The following is a 20788-nucleotide window of genomic DNA, read 5'->3' as shown; positions in this document are numbered from 1 at the left end:
TCTCCACGGGATCTTCCCAACCCAGGATCGAACCTAGGTCTCCTGCATTGCAGGCGGATTCTTTACTTGCTGAGCCACAAGGGAAAACCAAGAATACTGGAGTGGGTAGCTCAGAGGATGGTCCAAAAGGAACAGCAGCGATACCCATCGGGTGTGAGCAGCTCTCCTCACCACTGGAGGCACCATCTGGCTTCTGAAGGAAGTCAAGGAGCTTGCCCAGGGCACAGGCCCTGAAATAGGTGGCCCGAGAGAAAGCACTTGGCCGTGGCAACCCGAACCTGTCTAAATGCCAGGAGGGGCCTTGTCTGTGCGAGGCAGTCAGCCAGGTGAGTGTCTTCTTTGAGGCCTAGGGCAGTTAGTGTTCATCTTTTTTACTTGGGGCATTCAAGAAAAGGACACCCTCTCTCACGTCTGGCCCCAGTGTCCCTTTCCAATGTCATTGCCATTATCTGCTTGCTTTCCCTAGCTTCCGTCTTGCTCTCTACCCACTTCACTACACATGCCCCGTATTTTCCTGCCTCTGTGCCTTTCCAGGAGCAGTACCACCCCTCACAGGGACCTTCCTCAGGTCTGCCTTTGACCTTGTCCAATCAACTGGTGATGGTCAAACCAGTCCTGCAATAAACCTGAGCCCTGTGGCATGCCACTGTCACTATCTCCGTGCCACCAGAGAAACTAGATCTCTCCTTTCCCTTCATGCCCAGGACACTTTGTGGGAGTTAGGAGACCAGACTGAGAAAAACGTACCACCTCTGTGAGCTTAGGCAAAGCTACTCACCCTTTGAGCCTTAGGTTCATCATCTCTATACTGGAAATAATAATAGCATCTGCTTAGCGGAGTTATTTGTAGGATGATATGAGACAATCCATGGAAAGCATAGTGCCTGACACATCGTAAGCACTCAATAAATTATAACTCTTTTTGTAACACCCTAGGTTGTGAGGTACAGCAGGCCAGGGAGTATAGTTAATCTTGGTATTGCGTCTTTTCATTTTAGTGATGAGCACATGGCAGGTGCTCAATGAAGTTGGATCAGACTGTCTTGAATCCTTGCCTCGAAGATCCTGGGGCCGTTCTGGGAGCTGCAGAGTTCAGGGTGCTGATCTCAGTTGCAACAATGTCCTAACAGCTTCAGACCCTACAAGGTCTACTCTTACCAAACAGTCCCTTGAGTTGGGGGTCCCCCTGGAGGGTTGAGCTGTGGTGGGTGTATGTTTGAAAGGGGCTTTTTTCCAGGGGTGGAATCCTCGGTGTTAAAACTAGTGGAACTAGTGGAATAGCTGGGGTATGAGGCAGCCACATGACATGCGCAGGAGATGGTTAAAGGCGCACTCCAGACATCAAGCAGATGTGAGAGAGGAAGTGGGCCCCTGAGATCATCTGGGAACAGCCTAAGGAGCCACTAGGGAGAGGGCGGACATGGAGGGGCAACCCTAGCCTTCTGCTGAGAACCCTCAGGGATCTTGGCAAGAAACGGGGTGGGGCTAGGGCGGGTTTATTTTAAACACCACCTGAGTCTCTCCAGCGGGTCTGTATTGAGTGGGGGGAGGTAAACAGGAGAGGGACAGCCACTGCCATGGGCTGTGACTCATCACGTGATTTTATTAGACTTGAACTCCCCTGGAATAGACTTTATATATTGTTCTTAGCTCTGATTCTTTCTTACTTCCCCACACTTGTTTTATCTCTGCCTCGGCTTTCTCATGCATTTTTTTTTCCTCCTGTTGAAGTTGCTATACCTCTGTGAGCCACCACAAATCTTTTTATTTTTCTGAATGATGTACGGTATAAATAAATAATATTTTAAAAAATACACAACCTCATTTGATGCTCACAACATTCCTTAGATATGATGTCCTTCAGAGAGTATGTGGCTTGGGCAAAATCAAAGAGCTTTTAAGTATCTTCTGACTCTAAGCCTAGTACGCTTTCCACCAGTGGTGACCTGTTGAGCCTGGACTGTGTGCCAGTGACACTGGGCAAGGCACTGGGGACTGGGAATTGACCTGGTGCCACACACATTCTCTCAGGCCTGTGAGGAGTCATCTAACCGTGAAGAATCTGAGGCTCACAAAGCTTAGGTAATTTGGTGGACTCATACAGCAGAGCAAGTAATAGAACCTGAATTCTGTCCCAGATGAGACTCGTTTGACTCCCACTTAGCAAAATAGAGAGCTTATCTGTGAGAGTATTAGAGGTCACATCCTGCCACCCATTCAGTCTGCCACGCTTCAAGTCCATGGTTCTGTAATAACAAAACTAAGAAGAGCTAGCGGAGAAGGCAATGGCACCCCACTCCAGTGTTCTTGCCTGGAGAATCCCAGGGACAGCGGAGCCTGGTGGGCTGCCATCTATGGGGTCGCACAGAGTCGGACACGACTGAAGCGACTTAGCAGCAGCAGCAGCAGCAGCAAGAAGAGCTAGCAATGGTTGCCCACCTTCCAGGGGCCAGTGTGTGTGTTAGTCACTCAGTTGTGTCTGACTCTTTGTGACCCCATGGACTGTAGCCCGCCAGGCTCCTCTGTCCATGGAATTCTCCAGGCAAGAGTACTGGAGTGGGTTGCCATTGCCTTCTCCAGGGGATCTTCCCACCCCAGGGATTGAACCCAGGTCTCCTGCATTGCAGCCGTATTCTTTACCATCTGAGTCACCTGGGAAGCCCTCCAGGTGCCAGGCACCACGTTAAACCCTTGACTTGCACTATTTCATTTTATCCTTACAATAATCCCCTGAGGCAGGTACTCTTCTGCTCCCTTACTTCATTCCCTGTGCTGTGTAATCTCAGCCACACCCATAGCTGCAGGTAGGACCTCTCTTCCGGTGGGTGACAAGCATCTTTCCATAGCCCAGACTTCTCTGGGCACTCCAGCCTGGGATTTCTGCTTGCCTACTTGACTTCTTACTTAAATTTATTCATGCGTTCACTTGGTAAATATTTGTTGAGCACCTATTATATATTAAGCACTGTTCTAGATGCTAAGGATTTAGAAAATAGGGACTTTCCTAGCAGTTCAGTAGTTAAGACTGTGCTTCCACTGCAGGGGCCACAAATTTGATCCTTGGTTGGGGAGCTAAGATCACCCATGCCTCGCAGCACAGCAAAAAAAAAAAAAAAAAAAAGACAAAAATCCCTTTCTCATGGAGCTTACATTCTGGTGGGTAAGAAAGAAAAGAAAAATATCTAGATAGTGAGAAGAGGTCAGGTAAAATAAATAAATAAATAAAGCAGAGACGATATCAAATATTGGAGGAATGCTGAACTTTTAGGTTGGGGTGGGGGGAGAGAGAAGGCCTTGTTGATGATGGTGTTTGAATTGGGGAGGTGAAGGAGGTGGGGGAGGAGAAGCGGGCGTCTGAAATACCTCCAGATCAACAGGTTCAAAACCCAACCTATGACTTCCTTCTTAAAACCTAATCCTTTTCCAGTGATCTCAAGCTGAAGAAATGACCCCACCATCTATTGACTGGATGCAAGTCAGAAACATAGGAGTCATCCCTGACTCTGAACTCTCTCTCCCTTCCCCAAACCCTTATCACCAGGTCTAATCCGTTACCAAGTTCTGTTGCATCTGTCTCCTATTTCCTACTCATGAGGCCATGTGTTTCCCCATCTCCATTTCCACCACTGTGGTCCACGCCTACATCATCTGTTACCTGGACCAATGCAATGGCCTCCTAACTGGTGTCCCTGCTTCTGCTCTGGCCCCCATCTAATCTGTTTTCCTCACAGCACCTAGAGTTACCTTTTTCGAACTCAAATCTCAGAATGCTCTCATCTTGCTTAAAGCTTCCCATGGCATCACATAACTCTTAAGTTCTTACTGGTAGGTTAGAGGCCAAACTTATGATCCATATGGCCTGATGCCAGCCTCCTTCTCCAGTCTTGTTTCATGCTGGTATTGCTTCCCCTACCACCCCAACACACATACACACACACACACACACACACACACAGTCACACTAGCTTTATTTCAGAATCTTAAGCCAGTCGTGTTCTTGCCATGGTAAGACCTTTTTACATGCTTTTCCCCTTTCCTGCAATCTCCTTCTTCACCTACCTCAAGCCAATTTGTGTCATTTATTAAAAGTTACCACCCTCTTCTCTGATCTTCTGGATTAGATCAAATTCTTATTTGGATGTTCTAGATTTTCCCTTTAACACATATAATTTTGCACTGATTTGTCTGCATGTTTGATTTCTCTCTACCTGTCCCACTAAATAGTACCTCCATGAGGACAGAGATTCATATATTCATCATTGGATCCCCAGTGCCCACAACAGTGCTTGACATGTAAGTAGGTGCTCAACAAACGTTTGTTGAGTGAATGAAAGCATGAGTGAGTGAATCATCATTTCACAGATGAGAAACTGAGGCTCACAGAGGTAAAGTGTATCATTCAAGGCGACACAGCTACTTGGTGGCAGAGCAGGGGTTTGAGTCTAAATTTGTTCAATTCCGTCTCCCATATTCTTTGGTATGCCTCTTCCTGCCTTTCTAAATCTACATTTTTAACTTCACTAATTATGTGTGAGCATATCCATGCTGTAAAACTTCAAACCATAAAGATTTTTATAGAGTAAAAAGTGTAGGGGACTTCCCTGGTGGCACAGTAGATGAGAATCCACCTGCCAACGCAGGGGACATGGGTTAGATCCCTGGTCTGGGAAGACCCCACATGTTGTGGAACAGGTAAGCCTGTGCACCACAACTACTGAGCCTGTGTGACAGAGCCAGCGAGCTGAAACTACTGAAGCTCGCATGCCTAGATCCTGTGCTTCACAACAAGAGAGGTCACCACAAGAAGAAGCCCATGTACCACAAAGAGGAATAGGTACTGCTCTCCACAACTAGAGAATGCCTGTGCAAAGCAACAAAGACTCAGTGTAGCCAAAAATAAATAAATAAATAAATATTTTTAAGTGTAATTCCCCTGGCTTTGGTGCTCCTGAGGAGTATCACTGTTAACATTTTTTAATCTGTATTTCCAAGGCTCATTCTGTGCTTGGACTATACACATATAGCTAGCTGTCTATATCATATATGTCTATATTATACACATCTACACAGATAGATAAACATAATTCCATTGGGTTTCGTTTTTTACACTGATGGCTCATACTAGATGTGTTCTTCTGAGGTTTCTTTTATTAACTTAACACTATGCTGTAAGATCCGTTGATGTCAGTACATCAGCCTGGCACTCTCCTTTGCGTACATGAAGAGATGTGGACATATTAAATGATGCACAAAATGTACAAGTGCCATTAAGTAATTTTATTATCAAAAGAGAGTCAGGTATAAGTGTTTTGCTGCAGTTCTTTATTATATGTCACTGTGCTACACTTTAGGGATCCCCAGATGAAGAAGACAGTTCTTGCTTGTATCCTGTCAGCAAAGATAAAGCTAGGCGGTATGAGACAGCAAGGCATGCTTAGGGCAACAGAAGTAGCTCTGTATTACCAGATCCTATAACCTAAGGACAAATGTTAGAGGGACAAGGCCTTGCACATAGGCAGGGGGCTAAATCAAGTGGGGTCTTATTTATCATGTTAAGGAGTGGATCTTTTCCTGAGGGCACAGGGAACCATGTAAGGAGTACTGGTTAGGAATACATCAGCTATAAGTAGCAGACAATTTGCTAATAATATTTTTTCTCAATATAACAAGAAGTCTGAAGGAAGGCAGTTTCTGGCTTTGGTTCAGAAGGTCAACAGTGCTCTTGGAGCTCAGGCTCTATCTTTATAGTCATCATCCTGATTGTGTTGGCTTTCATCTCTATGCTTATTGCCTCATAGTCCCAACATGGCCACATGGCTCCGGTATTACGTCCATGTTCAGGGAAGTTAGAAGGGGAAAAGAGATTGCTCTCAGGAAAGCAAAAATTTCCCCAGAATCTCCCAGCAGATTGAAGCTTATAACTCATTGGATAGAATTGTATGTGGCAGCCCTAACTTCAGGGAAAGCTGGAGGCATTAATATTTAGTTTCTATTGCTTCTAAAGTGAGGGCACACAATGACTGGGAAAGAGTGTTTTGGTCCCCAGCTCAAATGATCTGCTTCCAGTAAGATTTACTCAGGGAACTGGCAGAAACTAAGGAATCAGGCCCTTCTGCCCTGTGGTGCCATTATAATTCTTCCCAAGAGATTTTTTGGGCAACCCTGAAATGCTGGGAAATTTTTCACTCAGACCTGAAAATGTTTGCCAGGAAAATAATGCAGGATTCCTGGTTTGCACAGAAGGAATAGGTAAAGCCCTTATTAAAATAGGATATGGCCACTTCCACCTGGAGAACAGGTCTATCAGTCTCCAAATTGGAGCTGTTGGCTTAAGCCTTGTGTGGGAAAGCCCACACTGTGAGGACACAGTTCTAAGAATCCACTCAGGAAGGATCAGATTTGAACTGCTTGAACTTAGAGAACTGCACTGGCAGCTCCACTTCAGCTTATAGCAAATCTCTCTTGGCATTTGTATGTATGCCATGTCTGAGAGAACTGTAATCTACTGCCAGGAAATGCCACTACCTACAAGAAAAGGAGGACCTACTGGTCACAGTCTCCATCAGGCCCCAGAAAGAAGCGTGTATTCATGCTACTGTCCTGAATCACAGACATGGCAGTAGGGACAGGGGCTTGTGTTTGTGTGGGGAGGTTTTGAAAAGTTAAGCAGGATAAAAAGTTGATCAAAAGCCAGGGGATTTCAGGCTGGGATTGTGGGCCCAGATGATCTTATAATTCACAAGTCTATACAATTGTATGATCTTTCTCTGGAAGAAACTATATATAGAAATGACCAAAAAAAATAAAGTTGAAGGGATATATGTTGCATAGAAGCAGAAGGCCTAAGAACCCAAGCAAGAGTATTACATTAGTAACGGATGTTAATAAAAAGAAGGCTTAGAAAGCTAAAGGACCTCCTTTCTAAAGCAGAGAGCTGGGCTCTAGATAATATCAGTTCAGGCACCACAACCCAGGGAGCTGAGTATCACTAGCTCCATTTTTTACATATGAGATCTGCCTAAGTCAGGTCATATCAATGGTGCACTGTGAAGTATGGAATTCAGTTCCATTTATTTCTGATTTTAAAGTTCATGCTCAAAGGCACCCTCACTACGTTGCATTGAACAGACTTTCCCTGGATGCCAGAAAATGATGATCTGTTTGAGAGGCTATTTTTCAGCAGAGAGAGAGAGTGACTATCTTTTATCTGCAATTTCTCATTAGTTTGGTTTTTGAAAGCCCACTTGAACGGTCTCTGCTTGTTTGTTGGTTTTTTTCATTCGAATGCACTCTGACCTAAGTTGCAATGGATAACTTGTTGCCAGGATATGTCTGTAATAGCCAGAATGGAAAGTAAGCAATAACAAAACAGCACAATCATCGAGTTCTTTGTGATGTCTGCATTTCTTTTTATTAAACCCATTATTTCTGAATCTTTCTTTGAGTGGGGCTAGAGATGGAGGAGAGCTATTAACGACCAACTATTCTTTATTTCAAATCTATTCATATTATAGTTAATTATTGCTCTACAGACATTTAACACCCAAACTACATCCTTTTTGGTTAAATTGTTGATGACTACATGGCCAGATAAATAACAATCTTAAACAAAGATGGGCAGAATAAATTGAAAACTGACAAGTACTTTCATGACCCCACTAACTTTTCAAATAATAAGAAAATTTGTGGGAAGCAATTCTTAACCCTTGACACTCCACGTGAAATGTAGCTAGCTCTCTGATACTTTCTCACACAATCCCACAGTAATTAAGCCCATTCTACAGATAAAGAAATTGAAGCCCAGAGGGTGAAATGACTTGTCTGAGGAGGCCTTACAAATAACTGAGAAAAGAAGAGAAGAGAAAGACAAAGGAGAAAAGGAAAGATATATCCATCTGAATGCAGAGTTCGAAAGAATAGCAAGGAGAGCTAAGAAAGTCTTCCTAAGTGATCAGTGTAAAGAAATAGAGGAAAACAATAGAATGGGAAAGACTAGAGATCTCTTCAAGAAAATTTGAGATACCAAGGGAACATTTCATGCAAAGATGGGCACAATAAAGGACAAAAATGGTATGGACCTAACAGAAGCAGAAGATATTAAGAAGAGGTGGCAAGAATACACAGAAGAACTGTACAAAAAGGATCTTAATGACCCAGATAACCACGATGGTGTGATCACTCACCTAGAGCCAGACAACCTGGTGTGTGAAGTCAAGTGGGCCTTAGGAAGCATCACTATGAACAATGCTAGTGGAGGTAATGGAATTCCAGCTGAGCTATTTCAAATCCTAAAAGACTATGCTGTGAAAGTGCTGCACTCAGAATGCCAGCAAATTTGGAAAACTCAGCAGTGGCCACAGGATGGGAAAAGGTCAGTTTTCGTTCCAATCCCGAAGAAAGGCAACACCAAAGAATGTTCAAATTATCGCATAATTGTACTCATCTCACATGCTAGCAAAGTAATGCTCAAAATTCTCCAAGCTAGGCTTCAACAATACGTTAACTGAGAACTGCCAGATGTTCAAGCTGGATTGAGAAAAGGCAGAGGAACCAGAGATGAAATTGCCAACATCCATTGGCTCATAGAAAAAGCAAGAGAATTCCAGAAAAACATCTACTTCTGCTTTATTGACAACAACAAAGCCTTTGACTGTGTGGATTACAACAACTGTGCAAAACTCTTTAAAAGAGATGGGAATAACAGACCACCTTATCTGCCTCCTGAGAAATCTGTATGCAGGTCAAGAAACAACAGTTAGAACTGGACATGGAACAATGGACTGGTTCCAAATTGGGAAAGGAGTACATGAAGGCTGTATATTGTCACCTTGCTTATTTAACTTATATGCAGAGTACATCATCCAAAACGCCAGGCTGGATGAAGCACAAGCTGGGATCAAGATTGCTGGGAGAAATATCAATAACTTCAGATATGCAGATGACACCACCCTTATGGCAGAAATTGAAGAGCAACTAGAGCCTCTCGATGAAAGAGAAAGAGGAGAATGAAAAAGCTGGCTTAAAACTCAACATTCAAAAAATGAAGATCATGGCATCCAGTCCCATCACTTCATGGCAAATAAACGGGGAAACAATGGAAAGACTGAGAAACTTTATTTTCTTCGGCTCCAAAATCACTGCAGATGGTGACAGCAGCCGTGAAATTAAAAGATGCTTGCTCCTTGGAAGAAAAACTATGACAAACCTAGATAGCATATTAAAAAAGCAGAGACATTACTTTGCCAACACAGGTCCATCTAATCAAAGCTATGGTTTTTCCAGTAGTCATGTATGGATATGAGAGTTGGACCATAAAGAAAGCTGAGTGCTGAAGAATTAATGCTTTTGAACTGTGGTGTTACAGAAGACTCCTGAGAGTCCCTTGGCCTGCAAGGAGATCAAACCAGTCAATCCTAAAGGAAATCATTCCTGAATATTCATTGGAAGGATTGATGCTAAAGCTAAAGCTCCAATACTTTGGCCACCTGATGCGAAGAACTGACTCATTGGAAAAGACCCTGATGCTGGGAAAGATTGAAGGCAGGAGGAGAAGGGAATGACAGAGGAGGAGATGGTTGGATGGCATCACCAACTCAATGGACATGAGTTTGAGTAAGCTCTGGGAGTTGGTGATGGACAGGGAAGCCTGGTGTGCTGCTGTCCATGGTGTCACAAAGAGTTGGACACAACTGAGCGACTGAACTGAACTGAAGGGCACACAAAGAATGAGTGGTAGAACCATGATTTGAATTTAAGTCTGTACAGTCCTCAAATGTGTGATCATTTTGGCTCAGCTCTAAGAATGGGTAAGACTTAGATGTGAATTTCAATCTTGATAGAATAAGTAAACAGAAAAACTGCATCTGAAAATTTCTATTAATGAGCTTGACCTATTGATATTTATAGAGCACTTCACCCAACAACCATTAACTACACATTTTTTTTTTTCAGGTACTCATGAAACATGAACCAGGGCAGACAAATTTGGAACCTTAAAATAAATCTCAATACATATAGAAAGATTCAAGTCATACAAAGTCTGCTCTGTGACCACAGAGAATTAAATTAAAAATCAATGATGGAGTGACTTCCCTGGCAGTCCAGTAGTTAAGAATCTGCCTACCAATGCAGGGGGTGCAGGTTTGATCCCTGGCCTGGGAAAATCCCACATGCTTCAGGGCAACTAAGTCCTTGAGCCGCAGCTACTAAGCCTGCATGTTCTGGAGCCTGTGAGCAACAACAAGAGAAGCCAATGCAAAGAGAAGCCCATGCACCACAACTAGAGAGCAGCCCCTGCTTGCTACAACTAGAGAAAACCTGTGCACAGCAACAAAGACCCAGCACAACCATAAATAAATAGATTTTTAAAACTTTAAAAAATTAAAATAAAAATCAATGATGGAAAGATCTCCAGAAATTCTCTAAATATTTAAACACCAAATAACATTTTTAATGAGCCGTGGGTTACAGAAAATTCAAAAGTAAAATTAGGAAGTAATTTGAATTGAATGCAAATGAAAACGCAACATATCAAAATTTGTGGGAAGCTGCTAAGAAAGTAGTCCTGGGGGAGATTTATAGTACTAAATGCCTATATTAGAAAAGTCTCAAATCGATGGCTTCAGCTATATGATATCACTTATTTGTGGAATCTAAAAAATAATACAAGTGAATCTATATACAAAACAGAAACAGACTCACAGATATAGAAAATAAACCTGAGATTACCAAAGGGGAGAAGAAGGGGGAAGGGAGAAATTATTATCTTATAGTAACCTATAATGGAATATAATTTGCAAAAATATTGAGTCACTATGCCGCACACCTGAAACTAACACAATAATGTAAATCAACCGTACTTCCATTTCAAAAAAGCTGCAGTCATCATGCCAGAGTGATGTTGGCAGAGGCATGGATACATTGATCAATGGAACAGATAGAGAATCCAGAAATTATTATCTTGTAGTAACCTAAGTTATTTTTGACAAAGGTACAAAAGCAATTCAACAAACACCATTTTCAACAAATGATGTTGAAGTAATGGGACGTCCATTGACAAAAAAATTAAATCTCCCTTAGCCTCACACAACATTATGCTGGCTTTAATGCAAATGAATCACAGGCTTAATTATAAAACTTTTAGAAGAAGCACAGTAGAAAATCTTTCGAATCTAGGGCTTGATGACGAGTTTTAGACTTGATAACTAAAGCAAAACCTGTAAAGGGAAAAACTGATAAATTGAACCCCATCAAAACCAAAAAGTTCTGCTTTGAGAAAGACCCAGTTTAGAAGATGAAATGACAATCTACAGACTCGGAGAAGCTATTTGCAAACCAGATATCTGACAAAGGAATACTACCTAGAACTCTCAAAACTCAACAGCAAAATAATAATAGTAATGACAGTAAAAACAAAAGTCCAACTAGAAAATAGGCAGTTATGGAGTCAGAATTCAACTGTGCTCGGTGGCTGCTGATAAGAAACTAAGTAACATGAGTGTTAGTCGCTCAGTCATGTCCAACTCTTTGAAACCCCATGGACTGTACCCCACCAGGCTCCTCCACCCATGGAATTTTCCAGGCAAGAATACTGGAGTGGGTTGCCATTTCCTTCTCCAAGCAACATTAGGGAAAATGGCTTTTTTAGTTTCCTTACTTCTCTAATGAGAAGGACCTCTGGCTGTCTGCTAAGCTTTTCCTGGCTATTTGTATTTCTTTCTGCCGACGTATTGGTAGATGTCCAGGGCCAATTTGGGGTCAGTAAACACCCTTAATTGAGAAAAAGCATGCAAAGAAAGAAGTTGAAAACAAAACCAGAGAATTTAATACCACTTCTCACTTCTGCTAAGATGAAGATCTAGGCCAAGCGTTTTAATTCTTTTAATTTCCACTAGATAACATTATTATGTTATATGGATTATATTAATCATAATATAAAGGTATGTAAATGATAACCACAGATTTGAAGCAAAAGTTAGAATTCACTGTCAAATGCAAATGTACTTATGGGCATAGTGAGCGTTTGAACTCAGGATCAGAGTTATATATGCTATTATATTTCTATACATATTGTGTTTCTTGAGCACCCACTGTGCATACATATTTAATTTTAAAATACATTTAAAAAATTTTAGGAGTTAATTTTCATGAGTGAATAAATATTTCTCAAAATGAATTCTGAAGATTGTTTAGTTATTTTCCCAAAGAAAGGAAGGAAAAAGAAAGTGGTGCTTCTTACTCTGGATGAAGTATCAGTATTCCTTAGCAGAGTTCCCTTCAGTCATCAACAAAGATATATGATATATTTATTTTTAAATTAATTTTTAGCACTGTATGGAGGCAAGAACTCTGAGCTGGCAGTTAAAAGCCCTAAACTGTCGTGCACATTCCACCACCAACTCCTGGTGTGGCCTTGATGAAATCCCTTTCCTTGCTGGGACCGTATTTCCCACGTAAGAGGAGGAGTTTCGACTAGAATATGACATCTCTGGCCCTTCCATAGAATCCTATGAATGTGTGTGTGTGTGTTATTTATCTACTTTGGGAAATAAAAATGCTTTATCGCTCAGAGTATATAAGCCAAGCTGTTACATTTAATCTCAGCACAGCTAAAGAAGCGTTCTTTCCTACATGTTGAGATACAAGTAAAAGAAAAGACTGAATAAATTCCATGGTCAATTACATGGTCAGTGAATCACAAGAGTAGAGGCTCTTGGAATTTGGCAGCTACTGTTAGATTCAAAAGATGTGCTGAGAAGCAACAGTTTTAGCAAGTAGTTTCCCTATTTACTTGAGCCTGGAGGCTGTTGCTAATATTTGGGACCAAGAGTATTGTAGATTGTTCCATTTAACAGCCCTTCTGAAGATCAGATTCTGGGATTTCATGGACTTCCCAGATTTTAATATCATAATCTATGACATGCGGCCATGCCTGTTATGATTTCAATCTGGCCCTGAGTTATTAAACAGGCCAGTGGCTCTGAACTAGGTAGGGGGTCGCAGCTTAGAGGCAACACAGCTGGCAGAATTATTCTTATTCTTCTCTTATTTTCTAGTAGCTCTCTAGGGTCTAGGTCTGTATAAGAATTTGATTCTTTCCTTCCTTCTAGAATCCTTCCTGAAGAGAACTTCCATGAGAATCTGCGCAGCCCTCACTGTCCCTGTCACTTCTCCAACACGATTCCTCTGGGTGAGCGTTTGAACTGAAATCCTGGGGCCTGGGGCCTAAGAGTCCAGTGTGGTAGTCCCTTGACTTCAGTGCAGGTGGAGAGTTTGGTATGGATATAGGAAGGATGGGGTTTCCCCGGTAGCTCAGCTGGTAAAAAATCTGCCTGCAAGGCAGGAGATCCCTGTTCAATTCCTACGTGGGGAAAATCCCCGGGGGGAAGGGATCGGCTACCCACTCCAGTATTCTTGGGTTTCCCTGGTGGCTCAGATGGCATAGAATCCGCCTGCAATGCGAGAGACCTAAGTTCGATCCCTGGGTTGGGAAGATCCCCTGGAGGAAAGCATGACAACCCACTCCAATATTTTTGCCTGGAGAATCCCATGGACAGAGGAGCTTGGAGGGCTACAGTCCATGGGGTCACAAAGAGTCGGACACGACTGAGGGACTAAGCATAGCACAGCACAGCATGGGAAGGATGGGGTCCTGGTGACATGCCAGGAATTGAATGGGTCCAGAGGCAGCTTACACACATACACAAACTTAAAAGGTGAATCTGACTAGAAGTCAGTGTCTCCTTCACTCCATTGTCCAAATAAGATAAATCAAGATATAAATAGATACTTCTTACCCAGGGGCCAGAAATAGCTTTTTTCCCCCTATTTTTGTTTTTTTGGCTGTGAATCATTTGGGATCTTAGCTCCCTGACCAGGGATTGAACCCACACCCTCTGCATTGAAAAGCAGAGTCTTATCCACTGGACCACCAGGGAAGTTCCAGAATTAGCTTTCTTTAATTCTTTGATTCTAAGTGGCAATCTCAGTGTAATATGTATATGCGTGTATGCATGCATATGTATAAATGTATACGTGCGTGCACGTGTGCTCAGTCGCTTCAGTCATGTCTGACTCTTTGCGACCCTATGGACTGCAGTCTGCCAGGCTGTTCTGTCTTCGGGATTCTCCAGGCAAGAATACCTGGAGTGGGTTGCCATGCCCTGCTCCAAGGGATCTTCCCGAACAAAGGATCAAACTGAAGTCTCCTATGTCTCCTGCATTGGCAGGCAGATTCTTTACCGCTGAACCACCAGGGAAGCCCACAAATCGATAAATGCTATGATAAATATGTATCCCCTACATATGATAAATATATATTTATCATATATAAATATATATATAGTTGGGCAAAGCTACCTCCACAGAATAACAGCTGGGAAGGCTATGTTGCATGACAGAAGAAGGACCTGACAATGAAAGCTGGACTGAGTAGCTAAGTTAATTAATGTGAAGTTGAAGGTGAGTCAACAGTGCAATAAGTGCGTCTGTGGACTTCTGTAGGGTGAAACTCGCTCTCCGAGTGGGGAAGTGAGTGAGCTCTGCACTGCCATGTACAAGACACACTCCACCCAGGGGCTGCTACCCTGGGCTGTCAGACAGAGAAATACATATTGCAGAATTTTCTGACGAGAGTTCTAAGGAACACCTAGAGCCTTCCAAATGAGAAAAAGTTAAGAGGAGAGTGAGTGGCCTGGAGATAAACAGCCTTGGTGCACAGGGCTGCCCCAGAACACATGGGGAGTGACCTCTGGAAGACCCAACCAGGAGGAGTGGACGAAAGGTGCAGTATAGAGCAGTAAGAGCTTTCCAAAGAGAAGACAGGTTGCCCCACATGATAGCAATCCGTTCATCCCCGGAGGTATTCAAGCTGGCCATCCATTTGGCTGGGACACTGAAGAGGAGATTCAAATATCACATGCACAGGGCCCTGAGATCCATGGCACATGGCACATGACACATGACACTCTTCAACATGTGGAAAGAGTAGAGTGTCTGGTCCAGGGCACCATACACAGCTCTATAAGTGAAAGTGAAGTCGCTCAGTCGTGTCCGACTCTTTGTGACCCCATGGACTTGTAGCCCACCAGGCTCCTCCATCCATGGAATTTTCTAGGCAAGAGTACTGGAGTGGGTTGCTATTTCCTTCTCCAGGGGATCTTCCCAACCTGGGGATCGAACCCAGGTCTCCCGCATTGTGGGCAGACACTTTACTGTCTGAGCCACCAGGGAATCCCCACACAGCTCTATAGATGTGTAGATATATAGTCATATATCTCAAGTGAGAGATTCAGGAAAAAATGTGGAAAACTTGTACAGTGTACATCTGCTTCTCCAAAGGACACAGAGACATCCTGTGACAATCTCAGATCCAAAGAAGGCATAGTGGTCCTGAGTAAAGTCCACATGGTCATCATTTCTTTAGCAAGCACGATCCCAAATGATGCCTTCTTGAGAGTGGCTTACCTCCTTGTCAGCTGTGCCCTTCATAGTCTAGGCCCTTTCATCCTCCCCGGATGAACTGCAGTTGAAGAAAGTGACCAAAAGTTGATTGAAACTTACTGTTGACAAGAATGTTCTTCTGCGTGGCTGAGTTGGGGGTCGGACATCTGAGAGTTGAGACATCAGGAACTGGGGTGAGTGAACGAGTTTCAATCTCCTGGGAAATCATCTTTGAATCTCATTTGTCCTTGAGAAATGTCCATTGAAGACTTGCTGCCATTCTGTGTCTTGTCCTGCAAATTGGTACCCGCTCCACACATGGTAGTGCTAGCTGGCTCACCAGTAGAAACATTCTTTGGATAGAAATAGTCATTTATGCTGGTGACAGATGATGTTTAATTTCTGGGGATGGCTTTTTAAATTTTTCTACTACTCTAGGACTTTTCTTTTCCCATCTTGTCCATCCTTTTTCATTCCAAATGAATTATTTTTTCAGTGGACATGTCTTTAGAGTAAAGACAGAATGACTTGTAAAAATAGTGAAATTGGGTTCTTTCAGACAAGGGTGACATGTAGCATTTTTTTCTGACAGTTGAGAAACAATAGTAGATCTTATGGGACTTAAGCTAGAATTAGTCTTATCAGTCTCTATTTTTGGTTTATTTCTTCACCCTGTCAGTTTAACTCTGTCTTAAAGGCACAAATAGCAAGGGATGTAACAACATCTGGGATATGGTAGAAAGTGGGCTGAAAAAGATTATTCTTCATTCTGTAGCAGTATCACTTTATGAGTGGGCCAACCACCATGGCTCTCAGACACTGTTAGACCCATGGGGAGCTTATGAGAACATCTGTTCTGACTCCTCACTTTCCTGACAGCTTTTCAGCCTCCTCCCCTTGCCATTGTTCCCCACATCTGAGCAAGCTGATGAGAAAGCTTGGGTGTCCCAACCTCTAGGGCCCAGCAAGAGATTCAAATCACACAAGGCTCCGTACACCTGTGGGAACCTTCACCTCTGCCAACCCCCTAACCAGAGGTAAAACCCCTTCTTTCCCTGCTTTCCCAAGCCATGTTTGGACCAGCTTGGGAACCCTGCCCTGCTTTCCCTAGAAAAACCCCATTATGCAATTAATAACCCTTTTCACACCCTCTGTGTGTATGTTCAGCAGCATCAGTCTTGACATTGGGACCAAACTTTGGGTAGATGACCACAGCACAACTCTGAGGTGTGTGTGTGCTGTTTTAATCAGCATGTTACTGATGAGGAAACTGAGGAACAAGGAGGTCAAAGTCATGCACAGGGACTGTAAAAAACTTACACAATTACAGAAAGCACTCCTGAAAATAAACACACTGCTAAGATTTTCATTCCGACCTGCCTAAGAATGTTCTATGGCCAGAGTGTGCGGTTGAAATGTATTATTAAGCAAAGGTTCTGAGATGAATCTTTGACTTCTAGTTAAAGTTCCTACCCAAGATTATACAGATAGTAAGTGATGGAGCTGGGATCGAATCCCAGGCTCGGGGGTTCTGGAATCTACATTCTAAACATCTCAAAAAGGGACTTCCCAGATGGTCCAGCGGTTAAGACTCCATGCTTCCATTGCAGAGGACACAGGTTTGATCCCTGGTGGGGGAACTAAGATCCCATATGCAACATGGCATGGCCAAAAAGAACACAAACAACAACAACAAAATAAATAAATTTAACATCTGCCTGATAGTAAAACCTGTGCAGCAGTAGAATAAACCCAGGTTTGATGAAGCTTGTGGAAAGGCTATATATAGAATAATCCTCATGCTATATACAAGACAGTGTGCTAAGTTCTTTATTGAATCTTTTTACAACTCTATAAAGTCAATGCCATTATTATCCCCATTTTACAGATAAGGAAATTGGAGGCTCAGAGAAGTTAAGAAACATGCCCGAGGCTACACAGCTAATAAGTGGAGTAGCTGTCTTGAGAAGCTCCATGAGTTGATATATTAGAGGCTGTATGGCCTAATGTTCATTTGGAATGTGGGCATTTTAGTTCTTAGGTCTATAATAATAAAGGTCAGATTTTCCATGTATTGAATGATAAGCCCTTTACATGCATTATCCTAGTTAAATTTAACACTATAACATAAGTACTGCTTTATCTCCATTTTACAGATGAGTCACTTGCGTCTCAGAGAAGTTAGCACAACTTTTTTGAGGAAACTTTTACTAATGTAAGGACCTGGAGAGGAGCTGAGCTCTGAAGTCTGTCTGATTAGAACAACCAAGCTCTGGAAGACTTAGCTGGTTGGATTTGTAGTTTGAGTCTCAGTTCTCTCCTCTGCCGACTGAAAGTACACAATCTCTAGCAAGGACCCAGCCATATCTTTAGGATTTTAAAACACAACCAGCTGCCCTGCCCCAGCCCTCCCCCATCAGCACCTCTTGAGCTGTTGCAGCGTATTCCTGTTCAGCACCTCCTGTCAGATGCCTCGTTCTTGCTGATGTCAGGGACTAGACTGTCACTGGACTGGCCCTGGCTGCTGTGGCTACTCAGGCAGCACATGCTGGAAGTCCCTGTTATCTCTGGGACTGCTCTTTCTGGTATGTAAGGATTTATTCAGTCAAAAAGGAAGAAGGAACCGAGAACCTTCTGTGGCCCGTACGTGTATTTCTCCTTGTGCGTATCCTGGCATTGATATTTCTGGACATGGAAATCCACATACCCTGCCAGGAGAGTGTTGAGTGAACCCACAGAAAATGGAGAAGAATGCAACACTGGGAGAGGCCCAGGCGTGGTCCTTTGTTGTTGTTTAGTCGCTGAATCATGTCCAACTCTTTGCAACCACATGGACTGTAGCCCACCAGGCTCCTCTGTCCATGGGATTCTCTAGGCAAGAATACTGGAGTGGGTTGCCATTCCCTTCTCCAGGAGATCTTCCCAACCCAGGAATGGAACCAAGGTCTCCCTCATTGCAGGCAGATTCTTTACCATCTGAGCCACCAGGGAAGACCAGCGTGGTCCTGTGCTGTGCTGTGCTTAGTCACTCAGTTGTGTCTGACTCTTTGCGACCCCATGGACTGTAGCCTGCCAGGCTCCTCTGTCCATGGGGATTCTGCAGTCAAGAATGCTGGAGTGGGTTGCCATGCCTTCCTCTAGGGGATATTCTCAACCCAGGGATCAAGCCCAGCTCTCCCACATTGCAGGCGGATTCTTCACTGCCTGAGCCACCAAGGAAGCCCCAGTGTGGTCCTAGGGACCCATAAACTGCCACCAAGTCAGCCCTGCCACTAAAAAACTGAAAGCATGCAACTGCCTCAAATTTCTTTACTCAAGATTAGGATGTGATTCTATCTCTCTTCATATAAAGAAAGTTCATATTCACACAAGCTGGAGACGGCCCTAAGACATATGTGGACCCAAAGATGGATGGAGAAACATTACCTGCAGTTATTATTAAACATCTTCAGAGAATTGGAGTTTTGGGGTGGCAGCAGGGAGCCTGAAACAGTGAAGGTACTTAGGAGAAGTAGAAATGCCCCCAAGTTGAGGTGAGTAGGTCTGGCTAAGCAAGTTGGTTATTCCAGCTCTGCTTGGCCTTGGACAAGGCCTCTCCTTTCCCTTCTCAGGCCCTTCGAGTCCTTCCTCATTTTAACTTCAGTGCTATATGCTTTTTTCTTTCCTTTTTTTATTTTTAAAAGTGCTTACAGCTCTAGCGTTATTTGATTTCATTGAAGAAAATGACAAACCGTCATCAAGTGCCCATCATATGTGCCTGTCACTGTGCAAGAAATGTCTAGGCAGACAGGGGTGCTGTTTAATCAAGATGGACAATAGAGAAGTGCTGGTTTGGGGAGGAAAATGATGAGTTAGTTTGGTCCAGTCAAAGTTTGATGAACTATAGGACAGTACTACAGTCAAGAGGCAATTGGATCCAAAGGTCTGAGGCTCAGGAAAACCATACAGATTGTTGGTGATTGTGTATGTGTGTTGTCTATGTATATCTTCTCCCAAGCAGTTGCCTCTCATTCTAAAATACTTTTCCGGGTTTCAAACATGGCAGACCGCATGGACCAGCAACAAACTACCAACACCATAGAAGAGCTCCAGGATCTTCTCAGGCTCAGCCTGGATGAGAGAATCTATGTGAAAATGAGAAACGACAGAGAACTTTGAGGTGGGTTACATGCTTATGATCAATATTTAAGCATGTTATTGAGAAATGCGGAAGAAACTGTGGCAACTATAGAAAGTGAAGGAGAAGCATATTAAGAGATATATAAATCAACAAAATGGAATATTCTGATGCTCTTTGTCTGGGGAGATGGTGTTGTGCTAGTGGTCCCACCATTTAGAGTTGACTGAAACAAAGAATTTATCCAGTGTGGGAAGCAGGAGATTTTATATGATTGCCTCTTTAAACATAGAATATATTCAAAAGAGAAACTGGCATACATTTTTATATTAAGAAATAATCACGAATTCTTCCACTCCTGAAATAAATTGATTTGCAGATAACTCACAAATTCTTAGGCTAAATGGCATTTTTACTTTTTCTCCACCCCTTCCAATAAACGTGATCACCAAGATGCAGAAAAATAAAATAAAATACTTTCCCTTCACTTTGTAGCCATATTTGCAATGCAGTTTCACCTCACTAAAAATTCCAAATGTCCGTGACTCCTTCCACCTTTCAGGTGTACCTGAGCCTCTCCAAATGGGACAAGCTCCAGTTGAGAGACTGCTATGCACATCTGCTGTTGATTTCCATTGCTTGTAATGATTGGCAACATCTCTAGAGTTTATATGTTGCTTATACACTCAGCCTAATTTATTCTTTGTAAAGAAATCATGTAAAGCAACATAGCAGGAGAGCTTGTTACAGGAAGAAATATAGTACATGGAGCGTCTAGGAGATGTCAAGTTGACCCAGAGATCTTTTTCAGGGGGTGGAGGTGGTGAGAGTGTTTCTAGCTAACCTGCAGAATGTAAACAGAGCCTGCAGACAGACTGAAAGACAGCTCTATCAGCTCTGCTGGAGGTGTTGACACTACTATCCTACCCAGGGTGTGAGCACAGAAGCTTGTTACCATTCCAATTTTGCTGAGCTGCTTGGGGCTTTTGACATTATAGATATCCCATTCCTGCACTGAGAGGCTCGTACAAGATTCTTAAAGGTAGAAGGCACCTTGGAGGTCGCTTTCCAATAGAGTGCACAGGCTAATTCTGAATGTTTCAAACTGTGTGCTTGGAAATAATCCATGGTGTTTCAATTGAGCAATTAATAAAGCAGCGAACAGAGAGAATTCTTTTAGCAATATTAGTAGATGGAATCGGCTTTTATTACCATACAAACCCAAATTAA

At 42.9% G+C, this 20788-nt stretch overlaps 1 long non-coding RNA gene and 1 pseudogene across 1 annotated transcript in view; both read left to right on the top strand.

Moving 5' to 3' along the window:
* Positions 1 to 18847, top strand: part of LOC145536222 (uncharacterized) — a 312877-nt gene extending 294030 nt beyond the window's left edge. Inside the window, exons 8-10 of the long non-coding RNA XR_014075706.1 lie at positions 13110 to 13189; positions 15340 to 15635; positions 17598 to 18847. This is a non-coding gene — a long non-coding RNA (uncharacterized LOC145536222). The remainder of the gene's footprint in view (positions 1 to 13109; positions 13190 to 15339; positions 15636 to 17597) is intronic.
* A 632-nt stretch (positions 18848 to 19479) lies between these two features.
* LOC145536651 (U6 snRNA-associated Sm-like protein LSm3 pseudogene) lies at positions 19480 to 19788 on the top strand (annotated as a pseudogene).
* The last annotated feature ends 1000 nt before the right edge of the window (positions 19789 to 20788 follow it).

The sequence above is a fragment of the Giraffa tippelskirchi genome, chromosome X (assembly GCF_054371585.1).
Source record: "Giraffa tippelskirchi isolate mGirTip1 chromosome X, T2T-mGirTip1v1.2.pri, whole genome shotgun sequence".
Lineage (NCBI taxonomy): Eukaryota > Metazoa > Chordata > Mammalia > Artiodactyla > Giraffidae > Giraffa > Giraffa tippelskirchi.
This window is presented reverse-complemented; position numbering and strand designations above follow the sequence as displayed.